This window comes from Musca autumnalis, unplaced genomic scaffold (genome assembly GCF_047663935.1).
Source record: "Musca autumnalis isolate F117 unplaced genomic scaffold, ASM4766393v1 scaffold_1, whole genome shotgun sequence".
Lineage (NCBI taxonomy): Eukaryota > Metazoa > Arthropoda > Insecta > Diptera > Muscidae > Musca > Musca autumnalis.
In genome coordinates this window covers 265424034-265437723 of record NW_027411644.1, presented here as the reverse complement: position 1 = coordinate 265437723, position 13690 = coordinate 265424034, and the positions used below count along the sequence as shown (strand labels likewise).

Sequence of the window (13690 nt, the reverse complement as noted above, 5' to 3'; positions counted from 1 at the left end):
TGAAATATTTAGGGGGCGAAAAACAAAAATTTTATCCGATTTTGTAGCGGTTTGGAGGTAGCAATGATAGTCTGATTTTTTCTGGGTTTTTATTTTAACTGCTGGTGTTGTGTGGGTCAGTTTTAGCCTGCATAATCGTATCAGTGTAGGGTGTAAGTATGTAATGTAGTGTATGAACTAAAACATGTAAGAACGGCGTTATGTTCGACAATAATACTCCCATTCAGAGATCTCATCGTTGTTCTTTCCAAAAAATTGGACCAATATTTACAAATTTAACTTTTTTATTCTCTAGCAACACAAAATATTAAATTACAGCAAAATCCTTTCCAAATTTTAACGAAAACCCCTCGAAATACATGAAATTAGGCATCACGGGGTAGACTGGATATATATGGATAGCTTTTAGTCGGGTTAGTTTTCTATCTTCCGGGAACACCTAATTCCAATTGACAACCAATTCGGTAAAAAAAATGTGACTAAAATCATAAAAAAATCTTAAAGGGGCGACCCATATATGGGGGATATACCAAAAAAAATTGGTAACGTTCTATGGAGGCTGTCTAAAACGCTGACCTGTACAGAGAAATTTCTGGAGAAAAGTTTTGTAACTCCAACGAAGGCTAAATACAAAATTGCAGTAGGTTCGGTTGAACAATGTGGCTTATATGTGGGGATATCGTTCTATGGGTGGTTGTATTAAGAAGTGGGCGTATACCGACAAATTTAAGTTGGAAAGTTTTATAATCAAACTAGCGGACCCGGCGAACTTCGTCTCGCTATTAAGGAATACAATTTCATACAAAAACTCAATTTTCGATTTTTCCAATTTTCCGACTTTTCCAGAGAGATTTTCCAAAATTTTCTTCCGCAAAGACCTTCTCCTCGAAAATGCGAATAACTGACAAAAAATTTTACAGAAATCGGCCTAGCCGTTCTCATTTTATGAATTACTATACATTTTTTACACCATTTTTATATATATATAGATTGTTCCACAAACATCCCAGATAGGAGAAGGGAGACTTCTCTCATATCAATGAGTGCACCCCGATTCATATTCATATATAATTGTTCCACAAACATCCCAGATAGGGCAAGGGAGACTTCTCTCATATCAATGAGTGCACCCCGATTCATATTAGCTCAATGCTATGGGACCTACTGTTTATTGCCGAGTCCGAACGGCGTTTTCTAAGACACCACCTGTAGAGACGTTTTGCAAGGCTGAAATACCCAGGAAATGTCGCCAACATCACTGAGGGGTATTTTACCACCGTTGAAATTTTGATATTGCCGGGTGTGCATACCATTGCACCACGGTGGCACCCATTTCGGTGGTTATTGGAGCCACAACCTGGCAGTAACGGGGCTGCACGAAGGCGTGGACTTTTACCTACAAATTTCAGGTGCAAAACTGTATACACCCAACGACGACTAAGTACCCAATTTCAGGCATTTTGGTGAGATGCTGAGGCCACAACCTTAAAAATACCGAAAATCATGAAGTACCGTTCTATGGGGGCTACATGACGACGTCGACCCATACCGACAAATTTCAGGTGGAATATTTTGTACCCCCAATAAAAACTGTATACCAAATTTCAGCGATTTCGGGTTGGTATTGAGGCTACAACCTTTAAAATACCGAAAATCGGGAGCTACCGTTCTGTGTGGGCTATATGAAGACGTGGAGCTATACCGACAAATTTCAAGTGTAAATTTTTATACCCCCTACGAAGATTAAGGCTAAAACCTTCAAAATACCGATCGTCAGGAGGTACGCTTCTATGGGGCCTATATCAAAACGTGGACCTATACTGATATTTCTCTTCTGGAAAGTTTTATAACCCCAAAGAAGACTAAATAACAAATTTCAACCATTTAGGTGTGATAATGAAGCTAAAGTCTTCATCAAAACGTGGACCGATATAACCCATTGTCAATACCAAATATCCTAAAAGTAATACAATGTTATATTTGGTGTAAAACTCTATCTTTAAAATTGCGAGCTGTATCTTGATTTCAACAGACGGACTTTGTTATATTGACTTCGAATTTTGTGCTGGTCGAGAATATATATACTTTATATGGTATCCGACAAATATTTCGATGTGTTACAAACGTAATGACAAATTTAATTGTTATGGGGGAGGGTATATACATGGCCCCATCCCTAAATTCCATGGAAAATATTTCGAATTTGGAAAATGTCAATACAGGATACTCTAAAATGTGTTGCGGTTCTCAGACCAACAGTCGTCCAATATTAATGTACATTACATGTTTTCAGTTGGTAAAAACAAACAAGCTATGATAATGCTATTAAGGTTTTCTACACTTTTTGTTGAACCTTAGTACATATTTAACGCATTAAATTGATATGGATTTGAACAGACTTAAACATTAAAACTCTGTTGAAATGCACTAATTTATTAGAACATAAAGAATCCATCCGAACATTTAGGGTCAAAAAAAGTGGCGAAATAAAAATCCAAGAACGTTTATTTAAGACAGTGTTATGTCGAATATATTCTGCAACACACGGAAACACTAATACCTACATACATATAACACTAAACCTACATATATGTTTCAGTTTCAGTTTTTCGTAGAGTGTTTTCTATATATCAAAGGCACGTTTTCATTGGATGCTACATGCATATGTATGTACTTCAGTAATATAATTTTTAGTAAAATGGATACATTTGCCCTATTCGCTTTTCTTGAGCCCTTTCTCTTTTCTTTGTACACGTAGCAGTTAAAATAAAAAATAAATAAAATCACATAAAAAGAGGTTGAAATAACAATAAATATGTCAATACAAGAGTTCATTTTGCCTACAGCCAAAGAAATAAAACAGTCAGCTGGGTAAAAGGGAATATCAACAACAAAAGCAGCAACAACGAAATTCTCATGCATAAGCAAACATGCAAATATACATATACCGACATAAATACATCTGCGTATAGAAGAATGAAACTGATGCTTGCTTACTATTCAGAATATTTGATGTGGTACAATGACCAACACTCTCGTTATGGATACTTTGTCTAGATATTTTACATTTGATGGCCGTATGTGTGTTTGAATGCTCAGGATATAGCAAAAAATTTAAATAATCAATATTTTATCAAACGTTACTTCTTTTCTTCATAGATAGACGGTGGAAAAAAGTGAAATAATATATGTTTGTATGTTGAAAATAAAATTGTCAGTTGTTGTTGCATTGGCAAGTAACGTTACTAATATTTATGTTCGTTTGAACATATGCATAGTTCAAGGATATAACGACTTGTGATAATGATGGTTGCGTTGCTAGTGGGATTGGTGGCGTATACGATATGTCAACATCATGCCAATAAATATAAATCATACGTCCATTGGAATTCACATTATCATATCGATGAGTTATGTAGAAGCAAATCGAATTGACATGCACATTTCATTGTTACAATTCATTATAATTGATGTACGGCTAAATCGGAAATATTTCAAAGAATAACTGTACAATTTTATAAGAAAATTTAAAAAGTACTCGTATAGATTCGGTCAAATATTGTAGAGTTTGAGTCTGAATAATTAAATAAACCTTCCGGATATAACTTTAGCCACTGACAAATAAAAAAAAAAGCAACAAGCAAAAAGGTATCAGTCGGCTTTGCACTCAGTCGATGTGAATTGAAACTTTCATCTACGGATGTATTTAGCGTCTTTTCAGTATTTTGTGGCCTTTTTTGGACATTTCAACTTACCAACGGAAATGTAGATTAGGATTAAAGTTAAAAAGTGTTGCAAAGGAGGTACGTAAAGGAATGGATCGACATAGTCCATTTTGGAAGCGAAAAATGGTTAAAAGGGCTTAGTTTAGAGTTTGTAAAGATTAGTGGGGATTTCGGTCAGATACCGATTGAAAAGACTAAGATGATAATGCCAAAAGTGGTTTCCTCAGTTTTGAGGAAAAAGGTACAAATCCACAAAATTGGTGGGTTAATTGACACATCAAGAGCTCCGAGGTAATTTCATTGGAAGTGAAGTTGTGGCATACATATATAAATACTTTTAAACCGTAGGTAAAAACATCTTCGAAAGATAAACTTCCGATGTATGCGGTCTAATATTTAAGCTGTACCAGATATATTTTGATACTGTTTAGATTCTGTCATGATACAAAAAAAAGATGCCCCCGCTGTAAAAGGAGTATGAATTCAATCAATTTAGTTCCCGCAGATCTGGATGGCAATTACAAACGGCCAAATACATACATACAAACATACATATGTACATTGGTACTGTTGGTACACTGTATGTATGTCATTCGAAAAAAGGATGATATTCAAAATTGGAAAAAAACAAGAAATCGGAGGTACTGGAGTTTTTTTGGTCGAATTATCTGACAAATATTCTTTATCGGCGACATAAGTAGGTAAATACTTATTAATCGTTAATTAGTTTGTGATATTAAGTTGGCTATGTTATTTACGTCGAAATTAAATATAGGGTGACCAAGTAACCGACAACAGTCACGTGTTAGTGTGACAAGACTTCAAACATCCGAAACACACAAAGAACGGCAACTAATAGAAGAGCTCTGTCCATGTTACCAGAGCCATTGCATCTAATACCGTATTTGCAGTGCAAGTAGAATTTGGGAGATCACATTAAATAGAGAAGTCAGAAAAAATAAGTAAAAAAGCGTTAAGTTCGGCCGGGCCGAACTTTTTATACCCTTCACCATAAAATATTCTGAACTAAAACGGAATAATTATATTCTTTCCTGTCCACAATTTTAGGCAAAGATATTTTGTGACCTCTGATACCTAAATAACGTAAAAAACATAAAAAATGTATTCAATCGGTAAGGAACCTTATATGGGGCTATATCAAAGTGAAAATCGGGAGGTACAGTTATATAGGGGGCTATACCTAAACATGGACCTATGTTGACAGTTTTTGGTAGAGATATTTTGTGATTACTAGAAACCTCAACGGTCAAATTACAGGTAGTTCGCTAAAATATCCAAAATACCAAAAATCGGGAGGTACCGCTATATGGGGGCTATACCAAAACATGGACCTTGACTGTTTTTAGTGGATATACTTTGGGAACCACTGGGAACCCCAAACCTGAAATTACAGATAAATGGTCAAGAAATGTAATTAAAATCCACAAAATACAGAAAATCGCGAGGTACCGTTATATAGGGGCTCTACCAAAACATGGACCTATGTTGACAGTTTTTGGTGGAGATGTTTTGTGATTACTAGGAACCTCAACTGTCAAATTACAGGTAGTTCGGTTAAAAATTTTAGCTAATATCCTCAAAATACCGATAATCGTGAGGTACCGTTATATGAGGCTATACCAAAACATGGACCTATGTTGACGGTTTTTGGTGGAGATGTTTTTTGACCACTGGGAACCCCAAACGTGAAATTACAGGTAGTTCGGTCAAAAAATGTAGTTAAAATCCCCAAAATACCGAAAATCGGGAGGTAGCGATATGTGGGGGCTATACCAAAAAGTGTTCCGATATAACCCATCTTCGAACTTGACCTGCCTATGGAAAAAAAGACGCTCGGGTGCAAAAATATAGCGCTCTAGCTCAATTATTGCGAACGCTAGAGTGATTACAACAGACGGACAGACAGAATATATGTGCAAATGATTAGTTCGATGTGTTACAAACAGAAAAACAAATTAAATATACCCTCCATACTATGGTGAAGGGTATAAAAACAGACGAAGGTGGTTACCTGATAACGATCGGATCAAAATGGTTAAATAGGTTAAAATGGGTTAGTTGATTAAAACGCAAATTTAAATAAGTACTATATTCAAATTCATATTCAATTGCTTTAGTGAAATATCGTGTTCAGTGGTGGAAACAAGAATTGCAGAAAACCATCGATTATGAAACGAGTAGGGCGTTATGATATTATTTTGCTTCAACTGCGCTACCAAATATTTTTATTTACATCGCAAAACGTGTTATTTGCTTAAAAAATATATCTTCGTCCCGATTTAGAGTTACCTATTTTTTTTTCGCGGCTATTGTCAGTTAATAGAAGAGAGAGTCGAGGAAAATAGAAACACTTTGCCTCTCAGTACCTTCTCTCTTCGTCAAACTGACAATTGTCGAAAGTACAATTGTCTAATGTGCATTTGCTTCAAAGATCGTCCTAAACAGTTCAAAACAAAGAAATATTTGCCATTGAACAAGGTGATAGCAATAATAGTATTACAGGTTTGAACCAAAGCCATAAAGTTCTGTACCTAACAAACTGCGAGACGAAGTTCGCCGGGTCCCCTGGTACATAATATTTGGGGAAAAGAATATCAGTATTCGATCTGTCCATAGATGTATCAATTCACACAGGCTGAGCGTACATCTCTGCCGGCAAAGCTGACTGACACTTTTTTGTATAATCATATAAATCCAAAACCGAAACAAAGAGTGATGTCTTTTCAGTTTCACAAATAGACACATTACCCAGGAATAAAATGAAACCTTGATCAAACTTTTTAGTAAGAACTAAGCCAAGTTATCTTATTTGGAATCAAGTGAATCTCTTCGGAAAAAACATTGACGATTTTTTATGATTCTCAAAATTGATGAAAATTAGTGAGAAACAAAAGAGTGTGTAGTTTTTGTGTTTGTGGTAGGAAGCTAATAAACTCTCTTAAATTTGTGCTGAATAAGCTCTTCTGGTTCTTTCATGGTAGTTACTCCATTTACATTCAATTTGAGGGGGAAATTTTGAATTGTGTTTTCCGGTTGGCTACCTGTTTGGGATGATTTTTTACAGAACCCACATTTATGAGGAGTCATTATTCAAGGTCATATTTAATGCTTTGAGCCTGTAGAGCAGAACATTGAATTTGACGCAAATATCTGATCAATCCATTTCTGCAAAACTAACAAAACGTTGATTCATTGATGGAAAAAGTCTTTCAGCGTTAAACCTGGTAGTGTCAATACCATCCACCCATCTAAACGAAAGAAGACAATGGGGGAGACTGTTAGCGATACCTGATTGTTCCTAAAGCTTCACGGACTTCTCGGACACCAGTACAGATAATACTTGGGAGGATGCAGAATCATTGAGGAAAAGGAAACATAACCCAAAAGCCGTTGCAATACTCTTTGTTATAAGCTCGAACCTGTTGTTCCACAAATCAGCAGTTAGGAATCCACAAGGCTCTCTACATTGAAGCTGCTGAAGATTCTTAGTAAGCAGGCTTTGTCTAGGGATGTGGAGATATGCACATTGAAGACAAGCCCAAACAAAGCTTTGAATATAATACCGTGGTCCTTAAGAATGAACCTATAGAAATTTTTGAAAGATGTTATGATAAATTAAATGCATTGTAGTTCGACTGCAGCAAATGCTCGAAAAAAGGTCACCGCATACCCAAGTTCAGCATCAAGTTCTGGATCGGGTTGTCGTGAAAGTAAAGTTCCATGGGTAGACTAAATCACCAATGATCGAGTACTTCTTTGTGCAGGACATTATGAACAATTACGCTCATAGGTAAAATTGAGATTAAAGAAACAGAAGCCAGCATAGACGACATGAAGTTTCTCTCCCGTAACTTTACTGAGAGGAGTGGGGTAATTTTAGGCTGACTCTAAGTGTTGTTGAGTTCAGAACAAGATGTTTACTGGCTTGTAAACAATATCTAGAAAAAAAAAACATTCATGTGGTCCTTATTCTTTATTATGTCTCAAATTTGCAAAAAAAGAACTATACCTACCATTTTTATGATAAAACTTCTGTTCCACCGCAGTCTCGTTCGTTGAGATTATTAGAAATTGGTCTCTTGTTACAAATTAGTAATTGTCTATTGTACAAAAAAGGATTTTTCTGTCGTACTTTTATGTGTTGTTCTACCTTTCGAATGTTAATAAAACCAAGATTAATGAGCTTCAGGTCAATATTTATATTTTATTTATTGCATATTATTTCCAATATTTTGAAATTACATTGAATTTCAACTTCAGGGATTTTTTTCTGTCGATTACACTGTGCAACATTTTTAATGTGATCTTGTGCAAACAATTCGAACTGATGATTTTTTGAAAGTACAGACCCAAACGACAAGAAACCTTAGTTGGGTTTTGTTGTGCGAGATCCAGCTCGGATTTTATGGCCCCATCTAAACATGGTTAAATATTGAGTTTTTAAAGAAATTCGGCGCTATATCTCTGAAACCAATGCGAAACTTCTTCTGACTTCTGAAGCAAATTTGTATCTCCACAACCGTTAATTTTTTCTGAATATTTTCTTTTGGGAAAATATTCCCTGGAATGTAGTACACAACTCTTCAGAACATGTCATTGTTGTAAAATGCCTCTATGCTGTTGATTTCAGTACATTTTTCAACGACGATTTAATAAAAATGTCAATAAAGTACACGGTGCCCCTTAACTAATTTTAAATGAAGGGTGCATACACTTGGGAAGTTTTTTCAGATTCTGAAACTACAATGCTCATAGATGAGAAATATCAAGAAACAAAAAAATCGCCGGAGGGATTTACAAATAAATCGCGATTTAAGTTCACATTTTTAGGGGTTCTTTTGGTTTTTACGAATTTGCTTGGAAACCGCGAGTCCTATTTAAATGGGTCTAAAGAGAATGTTGTAGCTCTGAAAATTCTCCACAAGATTGTCCTTTATAATATTTTGCTAGGTTTTACCGTTTTCTGGATATAGAAGTTCAAATTGAGAAAATGCACTGACTGTATCGCCTCCTTATAAAACAATGTTATTACTGCAATTTCCCCAATTAAACTTATATATCTTGAAAATGGTACAACCTAGGAAAAAATAAATCATCCAATCTTGTAGAGAAGTTTTACATCTTCAACATTTTCTTTAGACTCATTTCGATACGACTTGCGTTTTCCAAGCCAAATCTTGAAGACTTAAGATGAAAACCTAAAAATTTGAACTGAGCCTCTATATCTCAAAATTGGTAAAATCTACGAAAAAACATAAAGGTCAGTCTTGTAGAGAATTTTCGCAGCTACAACATTTTCTTTAGACTCATTCCGATACGACTTGCGGTTTCCAAGCAAAAACGTGAAAACCTAAAAAAACCTAAAATTGTGAATTTTGATCGCGATTTATTTAAAAATCCCTCCGGCCATTTTTTCTGTTTGTTTTATTTCTCTTATCTATGAACATTGCTGTTTCAGAATTCGCCAAATCTTCCCATGTGTAAGCGGTTTTCATCAAAAGTTAGTTAAGGCACACTGAGCATGATATTGTTTTATAAGGAGGCGATACAGTCAGTGCATTGCCTCAATTTGAACTTCTATATCTCAAAAACGGTAAAACCTACAAAAATATCATAGAGGTCAATCTTATGGGAAATTTTCACAGCTACAACATTTTCTTTAGACCCATTTACATAGGACTCACGGTTTCCAAGCAAAATCGTGAAAACCAAACGAACCCTTAAAAATGTGAACTTAAATCGCGATTTATTTGAAAATCCCTCCGGCGATTTTTTTGTTTCTTGATATTTCTCATCTATGAGCATTGTAGTTTCAGAGTCTGCAAAAACTTTCCTGGTGTAAGCACTTTCCATTTAAATTTGGCTAAGGCACACCGTGAGTAGTGAAATCCGAAATGCGAGAATAAACTGTTGGTGTGAACTGTGTTTGAAATACGTGTTGTAAAAGAAATGATGCAAAATACTGCTGAAACAACACGAAGTAAGCATTTTAGAGTTTCAGAATGTTCTAAAGAGTTGTTGAGAACTTTATTTGGAAGATTTTTGCAAAAGGTTACTTGGTTCAACTCCCAATAGCTTAGCCGATACAGACCAGAATTTCAGCAATTATGTAAAATTTTCTATATTTTATAGATTTTGATGCCGTAGATGGAGTTTTTCTTATTTGGGATTTTCAGAAGATAAGTTCTACTAATACAGGGCTACAATATTGCTAAAGACAGCAAGGCCAAATTCCTATTCGTTTCTGAGATAAAGGCCTGATAAATGCAAAAACGTGTAGATTTAGATGAGGCCTTAAACTCCGAACTGGATCTGACAGGACAAAACCCTACTAGGGTTTTTGTAGCCTAAATATGTATTTTCAAAAAATTCATACTTGAAGTTGTTTGCATTTCAGTGTTGCATAGTGTTACTCTTTGAATTGTATTTTGGGAATTATGGATGTACATTTGTAGAAATGTTCCTTTTTCCTGCTTTGACAAAGGACTTTGTGACGACAAACGAAATCAAAGAATAAAATCTGATCGGAAAGAGATTCTCTTCTTCGTCAAAATCTCAACAAGAATCAGTCGGCTTTGCCGACAGGAATATACCCTGAGTCTGTGTGAACTGAAATTTTCATCTATGCACAGATCGAATAGGGGCCACACAACCAACATCCTTTAACCCAAAGCTATGTGTTAGGGGATTTTCAGAATTGTGTAGCCATTTTCGGACGTATGAACTTGGCGACAAAATGTGGATTATATCATTGATCACAAGTGTTGCGGAGAAGGTACCTGAAGAAAGGGATCGGGCCGACATAGTTCATTTAGAAAGTAGATTTAATTTTGGATGTCATTCCTTTTAAAAGATTTTGCTCTCATTCAGTTCGTCACAGAATATTTTTCAGTTTTTTTCAGGAAATATAGACTTGCCCACGAAAAACACAATACCGTTCTAAACACAAGGAATACCTTCAGTAAATATTTCTAAGGATCCTCGAACAGACCATAAACTGCATTTAACAACTATTTTGATGGTTTTTGAAGGATGTACCGCAGTATAAGGTTCGAAAGTTGTCGTGCGCACCAGTCACTACACATGACGGCCGTAGGTGTTCTTTACAGCTTTCGGGCCATTTTCTCTGAAAGTATGGACTTGCCCCTGAAAAACTTGTACTGTAGTAATAGTGGCTCCGAGAACACTTGTTGCAAAAAAGGAAAGTGTTTCCAGAGAGGTATTTTTATTTATTAATTTATTTATATCATATTTTTACTTATAACTAAATTATTAGCAAAAAGGAAGTGAAGCCATGACTACCTTCGTCTTCAGCTTACACTTATCCACTTATTTATTGTCGAGAGAGGTCTTAAACTGCACATCTCTGAACATTTTTGAAATACTCTGTGGAAGGTTACCGAAAGAATGGATTGATATGGTCCATCTTCGAAGTTGATCAAAATTTGGACAAAATAAAGCGAAGGCCAAATTTTGGACCGATCTGTTCGAGAATCATCGTGTCCTCCACCAAGACGGACGAACATAGCTAAGTCGACTTCAAGTTTTCTGAAACAGATTTCTTCCAAACACACTTTGGCCCTAAAACCATTATTTCGATGAGGTTTATTTTGACTAAAGGCTGAGAGTATAAAAAATGTAGATTGGGAAACATTTTGTTCATGGATTTTTGCTAAAAAAATGTATACATGCATTTAACTTGAATTGGACGCCAGAATTTCATTTTAAAAGAATTCAAGACAGGTTGCCAAAGTTTTCCTAGTTCCTGATCAATTTATGAGAAGATCCACGATCGGAAACCAGAATTTCTATAAGAGAAGTCAGACGATTGGACGCGAAAATAGTCTATTTACATGCACGATTGGGCAATAGAATTTATCATTTACATACCCACGATTAGGTGCTAGAATTTCATGATTGATAGACTCACTATTGCTCAGAATATTTTTTATCAAGAAAACCACTATCGGCCTTCAGAAATTCTTTGTGATAAGATCTACGATTGGACACCAAAATATCTTTAGGGGAATAACGATAGTTGGTTTCTTTATGACAATAAAAACGATTGGACACCTGAACTTCCGAAATTGAAAAATTGACCATTCTCTGGAGTGGAAAATGGATGCCTGAAACAAGGTGAAATTGGCCAAGAAATATTACGCCATTTTAATTAAAAAATTGTAATGAAAATTATTTCATCAGTAAAATAAGCCTAAAATAAAGTTTAAATCATTGCTAAATAATAAATTTTCGCTAACATTAACTTTAAAATTTTTGGTAGTTTTGCCTAGGCTGCAAATTTGTCTAGTTCCCCTCGTATAATGAAAGGTGAAATCAAATATGACTCAATAAGTTCATTGAGAAATAATAACCTTTTCCACAGTGTGTTTAGAATTTAAATATCTATCTTTTGTTCCTCCTCCGCAAAACTCCTAACATTCTAGACAAGGTCTCGAAAATCATGGTCCTTTAGATATTTTCGGACGTTTTGGGCAATTTTGATTTTTTGCTTTGTTTTATCTATTAGTGAGACCTTATTCTAAAGATTCAGTTATTAATATGAGGCCCATATAATGCTTTCTTCGCTATTATTGGCCAACGCCACATGTTAGCTAATTGCAGTTTAAATGTAAACTGATCGTTCATAGATGACCAAACGGGGAGACAAATGTTCACTTGTGACGGAATAGTGACATAAAGTTTTTCTTGTTAAAATCTATCATATCCATTGCTTGGTATCACACACCGAAAACTTCGCCCTCTGTCACTGCTGAAAATGTTCATTCTACAAAACATTTTTGTATTTGTATTACAAACCAAATTTCAATTACTCTCATGCAAATTATAATAACAATTCTATTTAATTTTCATTAGATTTAACTAATTATCAACATGAAAACATTTACTTTTCTGCTTCCCGCAGAGGCAAAATAAATTAAACAAAATAAATAAATACAACAAACGAAAAAAACAAACACTAATTTCACAAAATCTCTGTTATCTATTTGCAGATATCATCACCACCATGTCAAAAATGTAAAGAGAAGACGGACGACAAATGAAGTCAACAATGCTAAAGGACGACTCTTCAAAATCAAATGGATACGTAAATTCAGAAGACAAGCAGCATACATTCATGCAAAACAACACATATTCAGCAATAAAGTGATTTTCATACAGGCATCATCAACATTAGTCACATATACATATATACAATTTATACATTTCTATATACAAACACATACTGATGATGAAAACCAAAAAATCTAGTTAAATATACCAAGAGAAATAAATAAACACCTATAGTCAAATATACATATACATACATACATATATAAATATATATGATGATGACGTTGACGGTAACGTGTATGTGGATATGAATGTAGCTGGCGAGCTGACGATAATAACAAATGTATGCATACAGGCCTCCACATGTATGAATGCGTGCATAAAATGTACTGTGTATATGAAATGAATAAATATGTATAAAATAAATATAGGAAAAAAAACAATATCGATTTACTTGTAAGAGCAACACATTCATGAGCAATACAATAACACAGAGAGCGGTTGAAAAAAGAGTTATACATAGCATCAACAAATACAATATATATTATTAATGTAGATATAAAGTGATTGCAGTGACAGGCATAATTGAAGGCATTTTAATGTTTAATTTTATTAATTTATTTAAATTTTTTATTTATCTTTCGAGTTAAAATAGAATATAAAATAATGATTTAAAACTGAAAATACTTCACCTTGCAAAAATCGGTTTCCTGCGGTATTAGTTTTTGAAGACCAAAACAAAAGAGACTCGGTCTACGAGGGGAGCTAGAAAAGTTTTCGGTCTAATAATGAAAACGCGAATATTTATCATCAAAAGCAGTCTTATTGTTTTCTTATACCCTAGACGGACGGCAGAGTTAATTTGCATAAAC

General features: G+C 34.7%; 1 protein-coding gene across 3 annotated transcripts in view; it reads left to right on the top strand.

Moving 5' to 3' along the window:
- Nucleotides 1-13304, top strand: part of LOC141389508 (patj homolog) — a 460965-nt gene extending 447661 nt beyond the window's left edge. For all 3 annotated transcript variants that reach the window (XR_012409108.1, XM_073961097.1, XM_073961100.1), the window contains one exon: nt 12758-13304. The gene's annotated coding sequence lies outside the window, so the exon portion shown is untranslated. The remainder of the gene's footprint in view (nt 1-12757) is intronic.
- The last annotated feature ends 386 nt before the right edge of the window (nt 13305-13690 follow it).